General features: G+C 46.0%; 1 protein-coding gene across 1 annotated transcript in view; it reads right to left on the bottom strand.

Annotated features, from left to right (window-relative positions):
• TSPAN18 (tetraspanin 18) overlaps positions 1–15032 on the bottom strand; it is an 87180-nt gene that overhangs the window by 21393 nt on the left and 50755 nt on the right. The window contains exon 2 of the mRNA XM_069968085.1: positions 8998–9102. The gene's annotated coding sequence lies outside the window, so the exon portion shown is untranslated. The remainder of the gene's footprint in view (positions 1–8997; positions 9103–15032) is intronic.

Raw genomic sequence — 15032 nt, 5'->3', positions numbered from 1 at the left:
TCCCGTATCTCTCACCCACAGATCCAAGTTCTGCAATCATTAGCTAATCCCCTGATGGCGCGGAGGCTGTGGCGGCGGGTATGGGGGTATTCCCAGGATGCCCTGCGGTTTACAGCTTCACTTCTGCTGACAGCTCCGGATCGGCCGTGGCTTCCATAAACTTTTAATTACCTAATCCATTCTCGGAGTTGTCTTTTTTTTTTGTTCCCACTTTGTTGACTCGGCCCATCTGTCGGCCGTTAATATATGCAAAATTCATCTGCTAGAGTGGCCGGGCGCCTCGTCAATGAGATTATTCCGCTGGTAAAAAACCTCAACCTGTCATCTCACTTATTAACTTATCATGTTACAGCAAAGTATCTAAGCTGAGGAAGAAGAGGCACCATCTGTGGTCAGGGTCATCCTGGCACAGGGGGAAGAGCAAGGACTCTCTATTGGGGGGGGGGGATCCCTTTTAATGGCCCCCTGTACACTATTTGCCCACTTAAAGGGGTTATCCAGGGCTACAAAAACATGACCACTTTCTTCCAGAGACAGCACCACTCTTATCTCCAGTTTGGGTGCAGGTTTTGTCACTTTCCATTGAAGTAAATGGAGCTTAAAGGGGTCATCCAGCACTACAAAAACATGGCGGCTTTCTTCCAGAGACAGCACCACTCTGTGCAGGTTTTGTCACTTTCCATTGAAGTAAATGGAGCTTAAAGGGGTTATTCAGCACTACAAAAACATGGCGGCTTTCTTCCAGAGACAGCACCACTCTTGTCTCCAGCTTGGGTGGGGTCTTGCTGCTCAGTTCCATTAAAGTGAATGGAGCTTAATTGCAAACCGCACCTGAACTGGAAACAAGAGCGGTGCTGTCTCTGGAAGAAAGCCGCCATGTTTTTGTAGCGCTGGATAACAGTTTTCCCAGTTGTTGATAACCTTTATGACGTCTACTACTGCATTGCTCTTTGTTTCTGATGTTTTTGCTCTTATTTTAAAGGGGTTCTCCAGCATTTCTTTTTCTTTCAAATCGACTGTTTATATTATATTACGTTAGATTGATTTGTAAATTACTTCTATTTAAAAAAAATCTCCAGTCTTTCGCAACTTATCAGCTGCTGTATGTCCTGCAGGAAGTGGTTTATCCTTTCCAGTCTGACACAGTGCTCTCCGCTGCCACCTCTGTCCATGACAGGAACTGTCCAGAGCAGGAGAGGTTTTCTATGGGGATTTGCTGCTGCTCTGGACAGTTTCTGACATGGACAGAGGTGGCAGCAGAGAGCACTGTGTCAGACTGGAAAGGATACACCACTTCCTGCAGGACATACAGCAGCTGATAAATACTGGAAGACTGGAGATTTTTAAATAGAAGTGAATTACAAATCTGTATAACTTTTTTGAAAGCAGCTGATTAGAAAGAAGAAAAAAAAATTCGCTGGAGTACCCCTTTAAGCAGATGTAGCAGAGCCAAGTTGGTAGTCAAGCACAAGATCGGTATTTGGCAATATAATGATGTGTTAGGTTAAGGTAGTGTTCCCCCCCCCCCCCCCCAACGAGCGGCAAAACTACAACTCCCATCATGCCCGGACAGCCGTTGGCTGTCCGGGCATGATGGGAGTTGTAGTTTTGCAACAACTAAAGAGCCACAGGTTAGTATACAGTGGGCAGTGCAGCCAAAGAAGCAACTCGGTAACAAATTCAGCTCTGCTACATCTGTACTAACTGACATTGTCTTCTCTACTATTTGAGATTGCTCAGTAATTTTTGTGATTCTTCCTGACACCCCTCCAATTTGTTAAGGTGGAATGTTCATTTAAGGTGGTACAATGAATTCCGATCTCATTTTCCCATTGAATACACCGTTTAGTCATAACGATTTTTTAGTCCAAGTATTGATTTGTGAGCAATAAAGCAATACGTCATAGGAACATCTGGCGTTACTAGGCATAATACTGAAGCGCAGAGCCGTAATCCATAAAGTGAAGTCATCCCGGATGATCGCCACCCCCCCCCCCCTTACTGATGTCATCGACTCAATAGATTCTAATACTAAGTATCTTCAATAAGACCTGCAAAACATTAAGCCCCGAGATTCGAGGTCACCCCGAGGTATATAATGGGATTGGTGGCCCCCACTATTATTGTCATGTTGGCCATCTGGACGATGATAAAACGAGGAAAACGTTTTACGAGATTTAAAGCTTTTACTATCTCTGGCCCTTCACCCGGCCGGACCAGTATATACATAACACAGACAGGAGTACAGTAACAGGTTACATCAGTATATAGATAACACAGACAGGAGTACAGTGACAGGTGACACCAGTATATAGATAACTCAGGAGTACAGTGACAGGTGACACCAGTATATAGATAACAGACAAGTGTACAGTGACAGGTGACACCAGTATAAAGATAACACAGACAGAAGTACAGTGACAGGTGACACCAATATATAGATAACATAGACAGAAGTACAGTGACAGGTGAAACCAGTGTAGAGATAACACAGACAGGAGTACAGTGATAGGTGACATTAGTATATAGATAACACAGTAGTACAGTTACAGGTGACACCAGTATATAGATAACATAGACAGAAGTACAGTGACAGCAGTATATAGATAATAGACAGAAGTACAGTGACACCAGTATATAGATAACACAGACAGGAGTACAGTGACAGGTGACACCAGTATATAGATAACACAGACAGGAGTACAGTGACAGGTGACACCAGTATATAGATAACACAGACAGGAGTACAGTGATATGTGACACCAGTATATAGATAACACATACAGGAGTACAGTGACAGGTGACATCAGTATATAGATAACACATGAGTACAGTGACAAGTGACACCAGTATATAAATAACACAGACAGGAGTACAGTGACAGATGACACCAGTATATAGATAACACAGACAGGAGTGTGGTGACAGGTGACACCAGTATATAGATAACACAGACAGGAGTACAGTGACAGATGACACCAGTATATAGATAACACAGACAGGAGTGTGGTGACAGGTGACACCAGTATATAGATAACACAGGAGTACAGTGACAAGTGACACCAGTATATAGATAACAGACAGGAGGACAGTGACAGGTGACATTAGTATACAGATAACACAGACAGGAGTACAGTGACAGGTGACACCAGTATATAGATAACATAGACAGAAGTACAGTGACAGCAGTATATAGATAACATAGACAGAAGTACAATGACAGCAGTATATACATAGTGGTACACACAGTCGCTGTTCTTACAACTCAGCCTCCCCTCCCTGTATGATGACCTCTATAAAAGGTCACTGAGCACACCCATTCAGGTCCTATCTATTGAAGCCTATGGTCCATGGGGCCTGCAGTAAAGAATATCACTAAATGTTGTTAAAACAGCTCAAGCAAGATGGCCGCCGTCATAATAATGTACAAAAACTGAAATAAAAATAATTACAGTCAGATTCTAGTTTAAAAATGAAACAAGCTGATTGGTTGCTATGGGCAACGGCGCAGGTTTTGATGAACCTTCCTTAAAATATGTTGTGAGGCCCCCAACTATTATATCTGTATAAGTGATAGAGGGGCCCCGGGGCCCTGCCTCCACCTGGTAAGAGCCAAGAACATTCTCAGCTGGAAAGGGTGAGAGGTTCTGACCGGTAACAAAGGCGAGGGCGGCCTGAGAGGCCCAGAGGACTAGGCCGTAAACTGGATGCACTCCTGAAGAGCTCTCAGCATTTAGAGGTGGCGGTTTTATTATTTTCCTCTCCTTTCTATGTCAGGGATTTTATTTGTTGCTATAGTAATGGCCGGGAGGATTGGCGGCGGCGGCGGCGCTCATTGAAATCCCTGTTTATTGAGGTGCTCTCAGCCGCCCTCTGTTCTGTTAACACGTTCGGCTCATCGCAGGAAGGAACCATAAAGAGAGAGAGAGAGACAGTTATGGTAATAATATCAGTCCACGTCCCCTCGCTATAAACTCCACTCTTGTTTCTTGCGACTTTTAGAAAGACACAAAATGGCGTCATAAATGGTTACACTATGGTGAGTGGTGTTTTTTTCTTTATTTCAAATCAACTGGTCCCAGCAAGTGCCAGAGATTTGTAATTTACTTCTACTTTAAAATCTCCAGTCTCCCAGTACTTATCAGCTGCTGTATGTCCTGCAGGAAGTGGTGTATTCTTTCCAGTCTGACACAGTGCTCTCTGCTGCCACCTCTGTCCATGTCAGGAACTGTCCAGAGCAGCAGCAAATCCCCATCGGAAACCTCTATTGCTCTCCAGACTGGAAAGAATGCACCACAGGACATAAAGCAGCTGATAAGTACTGGAAGATTGGAGATTTTTTTTTAATAGAAGTAAATTACAACTGTCTGTCTAGTTCTGGCACCAGCTAAATAGAAAATATTTATTTTTGGTGGACTATCCCTTTAAGTGTTTGATGAGGGGGTCCATCAATAGGGTGTACAATAACGGGGATCCATCTATAGGGTGTATGACAAGGGGGTCCATCTATAGGGTGTATAATAAGGGGGTCCATCTATAGGGTGTACGATAAGGGGGTCCATTCTATAGGGTGTACAAAAAGGGGGTCCATCTATGGGGTGTACAATAAGGGGGTCCATCTATAGGGTGTACAATAAGAGGGTCCATCTATAGGGTGTACAATAAGAGGGTCCATCTATAGGGTGTATGATAAGGGGGTCCATCCATAGGGTGTATGATAACGGGGGTCCATCTATAGGGTGTATGACAAGGGGGTCCATCTATAGGGTGTATGATAAGGGGGTCCATCCATAGGGTGTATGATAACGGGGGTCCATCTATAGGGTGTATGACAAGGGGGTCCATCTATAGGGTGTATGATAAGGGGGTCCATCCATAGGGTGTATGATAAGGGGGGACCATCTATAGGGTGTACAATAAGAGGGTCCATCTATAGGGTGTACAATAAGTGGGTCCATCCATAGGGTGTACAATAAGAGGGTCCATCTATAGGGTGTATGATAAGGGGGTCCATCTATAGGGTTTATAATAAGGGGGTCCATCTATAGGGTTTACGATAAGGGGGTCCATCTATAGGGTGTACGATAAGGGGGTCCATCTATAGGGTGTACGATAAGGGGGTCCATCTATAGGGTGTACGATAAGGGGGTCCATCTATAGGGTGTACGATAAGGGGGTCCATCTATAGGGTGTACGATAAGGGGGTCCATCTATAGGGTGTACGATAAGGGGGTCCATCTACAGGGTGTACTATAAGGGGGTCCGTCTATAGGGTGTATGATAAGGGGGGTCCATCAATAGGGTGCATGATAAGAGGGTCCATCTATAGGGTGTATAATAAGGGGGGCCATCTATAGGGTGTATGATAAGGGGGTCCATTCTATAGGGTGTATAATAAGGGGGTCCATCTATAGGGTGTATAATAAGGGGGGCCATCTATAGGGTGTATGATAAGGGGGGGCCATCTATAGGGTGTATGATAAGAGGGTCCATCTATAGGGTGTATGATAAGGGGGTCCATCTATAGGGTGTATGATAAGGGGGTCCATCTATAGGGTGTACGATAAGGGGGTCCATTCTATAGGGTGTACGATAAGGGGGTCCATCTATGGGGTGTACAATAAGGGGGTCCATATATAGGGTGTACAATAAGGGGGTCCATCTATAGGGTGTATGATAAGGGGGTCCATCTATAGGGTGTATGATAAGGGGGTCCATCTATAGGGTGTATGGTAAAGGGGTCCATCTATAGGGTGTATGATAAGGGGGTCCATCTATAGGGTGTATGATAAGGAGGTCCATCCATAGGGTGTATGATAAGGGGGGTCCATCTATAGGGTGTATGGTAAAGGGGTCCATCTATAGGGTGTATGATAAGGAGGTCCACCTATAGGGTGTATGATAAGGGGATGCATCTATAGGGTGTACAATAAGGGGATGCATCTATAGGGTGTACAATAAGGGGATGCATCTATAGGGTGTATGATGTGGGGGGGTCCATCTATAGGGTGTATGATGTGGGGGGGGTCCATCAATAGGGTGTATGATGTGGGGGGTCCATCTATAGGGTGTATGATGTGGGGGGTCCATCTATAGGGTGTACAATAAGAGGATGCATCTATAGGGTGTATGATGTGCGGGGGGGGTCCATCAATAGGGTGTATGATGTGGGGGGTCCATCAATAGGGTGTATGATGTGGGGGGTCCATCTATAGGGTGTACAATAAGAGGATGCATCTATAGGGTGTATGATGTGGGGGGGTCCATCTATAGGGTGTATGATGTGGGGGGGGGGGGTCCATCAATAGGGTGTATGATGTGGGGGGTCCATCTATAGGGTGTATGATGTGGGGGGTCCATCTATAGGGTGTACAATAAGAGGATGCATCTATAGGGTGTATGATGTGCGGGGGGGGGTCCCTCAATAGGGTGTATGATGTGGGGGGGGTCCATCTATAGGGTGTATGATGTGGGGGGTCCATCTATAGAGTGTATGATAAGGGGGTCCATCTATAGGGTGTATGATGTGGGGGGGTCCATCAATAGGGTGTATGATGTGGGGGGTCCATCTATAGGGTGTACAATAAGAGGATGCATCTATAGGGTGTATGATGTGGGGGGGGGGGTCGTCCATCTATAGGGTGTATGATGTGGGGGGGGGTCCATCTATAGGGTGTATGATGTGGGGGGTCCATCTATAGAGTGTATGATAAGGGGGTCCATCTACAGCAGTGAACCCCTCTTCTATGAATCCCAGTTCTCTCCTTCCCTCAGTCCTATAACCCCTGACATGTCGGTGCTGTATATCCTCCTCCTCCTTCGGAGACTTTGTGTCGGCTCTTCAGGCATCTCCTTAATAACATCTTGTTCATTGATTCTCAGGCTGAGCTCTGATCCGTCTCATTCTCCATAACCCAGAGTCTCTATAGCGGAGCGACCTCTCAGTTAACAATGATGGATCGGCCATTGTCCCGCAGACATAAATTGATACCATACTCGAAATGAGCAGCAGCTTCGCTTCGTGCGCAGTGAATTATTCCCCTGGCCGCGACACGTATCCCTCAGACGAGTCACGCAGAGTATTAGATTGTCCCGCTAATAATTCCCTGCAACAGTAAGTTATGTCCCCCTCCGAAACAAGAGGATTTGTTATGTCTGTCAGGAGGCCAGCTGGCTGCGCTTCCCCTAATGTATGTGACCGCGGCGTACAGGCTGGCCGCCACCGTGCAGCAATCTGTCACACCGATGCAGAACACTCTGCTCCGGACATTTTCAGACGGCTCAGATAACTCACCCAGGACTCTCACTCAATCTTTTCCAACTTCTTCCTAAATCTCATTTATGAGGCCGGTGTTCCTTCACATTTATGGGGCTAAGATTTCATGAGGTTATTTTCAGCGGCGTATTGCCACAGGCAGGGGAGAAGACCCATCTGTCATCCCGGTCCATATCGATAAGGGCCTGGGAGCCAGTCCCTGTGAGCTTAAAAAGTGCCAGAGATTTGTAATTTACTCCTATTAGAAAATCTCCAGCTTTCCAGTACTTATCAGCTGCTGTGTGTCCTGCAGGAAGTGGTGTATTCTTTCCAGTCTGATACAGTGCTCTCTGCTGCCACCTCTGTCCATGTCAGGAACTGTCCGGAGCAGGAGATGTTTTCTATGGGGATTTGCAGAAAAATCTGTGTCAGACCGGAGAGAATATGCCACTTCCTGCAGGACATACAGTAGATGAGTATTGGAACACTTGAGTTTTTATTTTTATTTATTTGGTGAACAACCCCTTTAAAAACTGTCTGCTATCACCAAGGAAGCCATAAAGACAACCAATGTAACACACTGTGGACACGCATCAGGTGTATGGAGGCTGATCTGCAATGCTTCATGGGAAAAATATGCTATTGGCTCTCCTCTCTAGTGCCACCTATAGGCAAGTGGTTACAGCAAAAAAACTATATATAATTTTTTTTTTTCTTTCTTTTTTTTTTTTGCAAGACTGAGTATGATAGTACAATTCAACACCATTCACTTCAATGGAACCGAGCGAGCTACAATACCTCACCAAAACTGAGGACAAGAGAGGCGCTGTTTCTGAAAGAAAGCAAGGAATCAACACACAAGGTATAATAGAAAGTTGCAGAAAACCCTGGTGGCAGCTTATACTCCATGCCTTCCCTGCTCACAGTCATAAGTCACCCGTCCTTGCATATGACACAGGACGAGCCCCGGATCATTATTCCTGTTATATTACTAGTGACAGAACAGAGTACGATGTGTGTGACTGCTCCCGGCCCAAATCACATCATGGCTGCAGCCGCTCGCTGTGAAGGAGACATTGGTCTCGCTTATATAACAGACAGGAAACATTTCCAAGACCTGAGTCATGACTCTACGAATCCTTCCAGAATCCTACACAGATAGCGGCACTGAAGGGGTTACCGGACGCTGGTTAAAGGAAGAATTTTGGCTTTAGCTTGTACTGATCCTAAGTTACAGGATATCCTGTATTATACCCATACAACTGATCACGAGTCACCAATAGCAATGCCAAGGATGGAGAGCAGAACATACACACACATATATTATATTACTTATTCTGCATTATACTCCAGAGCTGCACTCACTATTCTGCTGGTGGGGTCACTGTATATATACATTGCATTACTAATCCTGAGTTGCATCCTGTATTATACCCCAGAGCTGCACTCAATATTCTGCTGGTGGGGTCACTGTGTACATATATTACTGATCCTGAGTTACATCCTGTATTATACTCCAGAGCTGCACTCTCTATTCTGCTGGTGAGGTCACTGTGTACATACATTACATTACTGATCCTGTATTATACCCCAGAGCTGCACTCACTATTCTGCTGGTGGGGGCACTGTGTACATACATTACATTACTGATCCTGAGTTACATCCTGTATTATACTCCAGAGCTGCGCTCATTATTCTATTTGATGTCACACTACGCTCAGTAGGGTGTCAGAGTTCCTCACCTCTCCACAGCTGAACTGTTCTCAGCAACAAGGACCTCAGGTTTGGGAAACAGTCATCAATCAGGGCCGGCAGCTACTGTCCAGGGCGAGACCTCCCAGGAGCTCCTGTAAAACAGATAGAAGACATGAAGGAGCTGCCACACTGCGCCTGTCACACAGTAAACAGGCTGTCAGTCCCCTTGTCTCCAGTCACTTGTGAGACACAGGTTCTCAGGGCTGACAGCATACAGATGCCTTAGTGCCTGTCCTCAGTAATGTCAGGGCTACACCTCTGCTGCATATCCCTCATCTGGGTGACTGTATCAATGGGAACTCTGGGAATAACAATCTCTGGATCAGACATCCTGCTTCCAGGGCCCAGGGCTAGCTGCACAAATATATTCTAACATAAGGCATACGTATAAGCCCCCAACCATATGCACATGTACACATTGCGGCACAGAGGGGCCACCTACTATAGGAGGCTGCACAGAGGGGGTCACCTACTATAGGAGGCTGCACAGAGGGGGCCACCTACTATAGGAGGCTGCACAGAGGGGGCCACCTACTATAGGGGCTGCACAGAGGGGGCCACCTACTATAGGAGGCTGCACAGAGGGGGCCACCTACTATAGGAGGCTGCACAGAGGGGGGCACCTACTATAGGAGGCTGTACAGAGGGGGCCACTTACTATAGGGGCTGCACAGAGGGGGCCACCTACTATGGGGGCTGCACAGAGTGGGCCACCTACTATAGGAGGCCACTTACTATAGGAAGCTGCACAGAGGGGGCCACCTACTATAGAAAGCTGCACAGAGGGGGGCACCTACTATAGGAGGCTGCAAAGAGGGGGACACTTATTATGGGAGGCTGCACAGAGGGGGCCACCTACAATAGGAGGCTGCACAGAGGGGGCCACCTACTTTAGGAGGCTGCACAGAGGGGGCCACCTACAATAGGAGGCTGCACAGAGGGGGCCACCTACAATAGGGGCTGCACAGAGGGGGCCACCTACTATAGGAGGCTGCACAGAGGGGGGCACCTACTATAGGAGGCTGTACAGAGGGGGCCACTTACTATAGGGGCTGCACAGAGGGGGCCACCTACTATGGGGGCTGCACAGAGTGGGCCACCTACTATAGGAGGCCACTTACTATAGGAAGCTGCACAGAGGAGGCCACCTACTATAGGAAACTGCACAGAGGGGGCCACCTACTATAGGAAGCTGCACAGAGGGGGCCACCTACTATGGGAGGCTGCACAGAGGGGGCCACCAACTATAGGAGGCTGCACAGAGGGGGCCACCTACTATAGGAGGCTGCACAGAGGGGGCCACCTACAATAGGAGGCTGCACAGAGGGGGCCACCTACAATAGGGGCTGCACAGAGGAGGCCACCTACTATGGGAGGCTGCACAGAGGGGGCCACCTACTATAGGAGGCTGCACAGAGGGGGGCACCTACAATAGGAGGCTGCACAGAGGGGGCCACCTACAATAGGGGCTGCACAGAGGAGGCCACCTACTATAGGAGGCTGAACAGAGGGGGCCACCTACTATAGGAGGCTGCACAGAGGGCACCACCTACTGTGTATCACTCATATAGTAGGTGGCCCCCTCTGTGCTTCCCCATATTCTAGGTGGCCTCCTCTTTGCATCTCTGATACAGTATGTGGCCCCCTTTGTGAATCCCCCATATAGTAGGTGGCCACCTCTGTGCATCCCCCATATTGTAGGTGGGCCCTTCTGTGCATCCCCCATATTGTAGGTAGGCCCCTCTGTGTATTCCCCATATTGTAGGTGCCCCCATCTGTGCATTACCTATATTGTAGGTGGACCCCCTCTGTGCTTTCCCCATATTATAGGTGGCCCCTTCTGTGCTTTCCCCATATTGTAGGTGGCCTCCTCTGTGCATCCCCCATATTGTAGGTGGCCCCCTCTGTGTATCCCCCATATAGTAGGTGGCCCCTTATGTGCATTCGCCATATTGTAGGTGGCCCCTTCTGTACATTCCCCATATTGTAGGTGACCTCTCCTGACATGGACAAAGGTGGCAGCAGAGAGCACTGTGTCAGACTGGAAAGAGTACACCACTTCCTGCAAGACATACAGCAGCTGATAAGTACTGGAAGACTTGAGAATATTAAAAAAAAAAAGAAAATCACAAATCTATATATCTTTCTGATATCAGTTGATTAAAATCAAATAAAAATAGCCGGAGTTCCCCTTTAAGTTATGGACCTACAACTATTTATTCCCACAGAGACGCGGTGGCTGACTTGATGGCGAGGACTGAGGATCAGCCATTATTGGGCATTACTGGCTCTATCCACCAGGATCGGGATTGGGAGATGTTGATGTCTAGAGGTCAAGTTCTCGTGATTTCGATGAAACCGGCTGAATAATTATCGCCCCCGACAATCCATCACATGGTCCGACCTTTGACCTTTTTCCTGGAATTCGCGACGCAGTGACAACAAAATAACAGCTGGCTGGCATTTAGCGCCATTTACCACAGGCGATGGATGGTAAAGCGTTCACCCTTTTAGCCACTCAGGACGCTGCTCTCTCCGTCTGTCTGACGTGTCTGCACTCAGGAACATCGTGTATCTCAAGTGCTGCGGCGTGTACAGACAATTGGATTATTTCATTGACATCCTATTCACATGCAGACTTGTTGCTCGCTCTTCCTCCGCCGCTGGAAAGCATCAACTATTACACAATGTGCCTCCTAAAAGGGACAGCGCTCCATTTTTATTATTACTGTGAGAATTTTTAGAAGAAACAAATTAAACTTTTCCAATTTGGCCACTAGAGGTCAGCAAACTAGGATAGAAGCGAGAGAATGGAATTGCTTTACAGCCTGCTGTAAAACTAAACTAAAAAAAAAAAAATTCTTTTTTTCTTTTTTTTTTTTTTTTTGGGGGGGGGGGGGGGAGTTGCTTTTTTTATTTTTAAATAAGATTTTATCTAATCTTTACAAGCGTTTTTGATTGACCATACTCAGATCTACGTTACTGATCTTTTTGGTATACTAAAAAAAAGCCAAACAAGAGAGTAGGTAGGTCCTTCATATGTCCTCCATCTTTATGGGCGGAGAAGTAATTTTGCAGGGATTGTGGCAAGGTAATGAAGCATGAATAAGAACATAGTACATTGCTGATGCAGCACGAAGTGTTTAAAGGGGTACTCCAGCAGGGGTAAAAAAAATCTTTCAAATCAATTGCTGTCAGAAAGTTATATAGTAATTTACTTCAATTTAAAAATCTCAAGTCTTCCAGTACTTATCAGCTGCTGTATGTCCTGCAGGAAGTGGTGTATTCTTCCCAGTCTGACACAGTGCTCTCTGCTGCCACCTCTGTCCATGTCAGGAACTGTCCAGAGTAGGAGGTTTTCTATTGCTGCTGTTCTGGATAGAGGTGGCAGTACTGGAAAGAATACACGATGTCCTGCGGGACATACAGCAGCTGATAAGTAGTGGAAGACTGGAGATTTTTAAATAGAAGTAAATTACAAATCTATATAACTTTCTGACACCAGTTGATTTGAAAAAAAAAAATATATATTTTGTTTTGCCCCAGGCTCACTGTTATCCAGCATGATGTCATCACTTGCACTGATGAGGTCATTGACTCCAGGACCCCGAGCTTCCAGCTAGATGTGCCTGTATGACTGAGGCCGCGGGCACAGATGAGACTATGGAAACCCCCCCTTCCATCCAGGCTTTCCGAGGCGCGGACTGACCCTGCCCCAGCCCCTCCCTCATCTGACTTCTTCATGGTCTTTCACATTAGAAAACATTTTTCTCCTTGAGAAAATAGCAGAGGGCCAGCGCGGTCGCTGTGACATTAAACAATGCCGTCTGGACGCATCTCTTATCGGCCATGATAAATTCTTCCAGATGAACTGATGATATTTTACCCGCACAATAGAGGTAATAGAGAACGGCGCGGCTGAAAGACTGATTTTAGTCTATGACTAATCATACAACGCAACTGCTTTCTGTATGAAACAGCACAACTCCTGTCTATAGGTTGTGTCTGGTATTGCAGATCAGCTCAAGCTGCAATACCGCACACAACCTGTGGACAGGTGGGGGCGCTGTTTTAGGACAAAGGAGCCATGTTGTTATAAAGGGTTTATCCAGGATTGAAAATCTATAAGTGACACTTACTTCTAGTTCTATTGAAGTAAATGGAGATGAGTTGTAATACCACACGTAACCTGAGGACAGGGTGGCGCTGTTTTTTTGAGGAATGCATCTGTGTTTTCTAATCCTGGATATCTTCTATTGCAATGCTCCTTATTTCTGAACAGCTGGCTACAGACTTCACACTTCTGTTAATAGATCTTAAAGGTGTACTCAAGCAATCTTAAAGGGGTAATTTTTCTTTCAAATCCACTGCTGTCAGAAAGTTATATAGTAATTTACTTTTATTTAAAAATCTCCAAGCTTCCAGTACTTATCAGCTGCTGCATAACCTGCAGGAAGTGGTCTGACACAGTGCTCTCTGCTGCCACCTCTGTCCATGTCAGGAACTGTCTAGAGCAAATCCCCATAGAAAACCTCTCCTGTTCTGGACAGTTCCTGACATGGACAGAGGTGGCAGCAGAGAGCACTGTGTCAGAGCACTTTCAGCAGGACATACAGCAGATGATAAGTACTGGAAGACTGAAGATTTTTAAATAGAAGTAAATTACTATATAACTTTCTGGCAGCAGTTGATTTGAAAGAAAGTAATGTTGGTGAACAAGCCCTTTAACCTTTAAAAGTAAAAAAAATATATATATTTTGATGATGTCATCGCTTGCAATGTGAAGAGGAAACGGGGCGGGTTTCTGGCTGACTAGCTATGGAGAAAGGAAAATTATGTTTATCGAGACACCCGTGGCCTTGGGAGACTGCAACGTCCACAGGAAGGGCCGAGGAGCGGCCTGGCGTCCGTGTTTTCGGAGGGTGTAATGTGAAATGACAGCTCGCCCCATCTGACTTTCATTTACAATAAAGTGTATTTATATCTCACCTCCCTAATGAAGATTTATGGCCGGCTGGTCAAGGGGATGGCGAGCCCTTCAGTGTACATACTTTCCCTATGGGACAATTCCACAGGAATAACTTTCTATGAGGAGTTCAAGGATCTGATTTCATGTATTAAGGAATTAACCCCTTCAGTGTCCCGTTGTGGTTAGATAACGGCCAGGATGAAGAGTACAGCATTCACGGCCAAGGTGTCATACATGGCACGTGGCGGAAAAAAGAAGCCATAGGGAAGAGATGAAAGGATTAAACGCTGTATAAATATACATATAGATATATTACTGACCATCTATGCCAAGGAGAGATGGAAGACCATATATACATACTGTACATTATATTATTATTATGCATTATACTCCAGAGCTGCACTCACTATTCTGCTGGTGGGGTCACTGTATATATACATTACATTACTGATCCTGTACTGATCCTGAGTTACATCCTGTATTATACCCCAGAGCTGCACTCACTATTCTGCTGGTGGGGTCACTGTGTACATACATTACATTACTGATCCTGTACTGATCCTGTATTATACTCCAGAGCTGCACTCACTATTCTGCTGGTGGGGTCACTGTGTACATACATTACATTACTGATCCTGAGTTACATCCTGTATTATACTCCAGAGCTGCACTCACTATTCTGCTGGTGGGGTCACTGTGTACATACATTACATTACTGATCCTGAGTTACATCCTGTATTATACCCCAGAGCTGCGCTCACTATTCTGCTAGAGACCTTTAGAAGTACTTTTTGAGTTATTTCTCTATTATAATGGCTTTGCTGTCTCCCCGGTAATATGGCCGTTGTTTTCTCTCTCCATATCCAGCAGCAGGCAGGGCGGTGCTGCCTTGTTGCGTTCACCAGGTCTCTTATTATCTGCTGTCATCTCCCAAACAGAAATTCATGAAAGTGTTGTTTTGTAGACATTTGTGTCAAGTTGTGAAATGAATTCCGCCAAACTTATATGAATTCTGACCCTTCCCCGATCTAATCACAACCTGCGCGGAAATAA

Source organism: Dendropsophus ebraccatus, chromosome 4 (assembly GCF_027789765.1).
Source record: "Dendropsophus ebraccatus isolate aDenEbr1 chromosome 4, aDenEbr1.pat, whole genome shotgun sequence".
In the NCBI taxonomy this organism is placed as follows: domain Eukaryota; kingdom Metazoa; phylum Chordata; class Amphibia; order Anura; family Hylidae; genus Dendropsophus; species Dendropsophus ebraccatus.
Note: the sequence above shows the minus strand (reverse complement) of the source record. Positions and strands in the feature narration are given on the sequence as shown.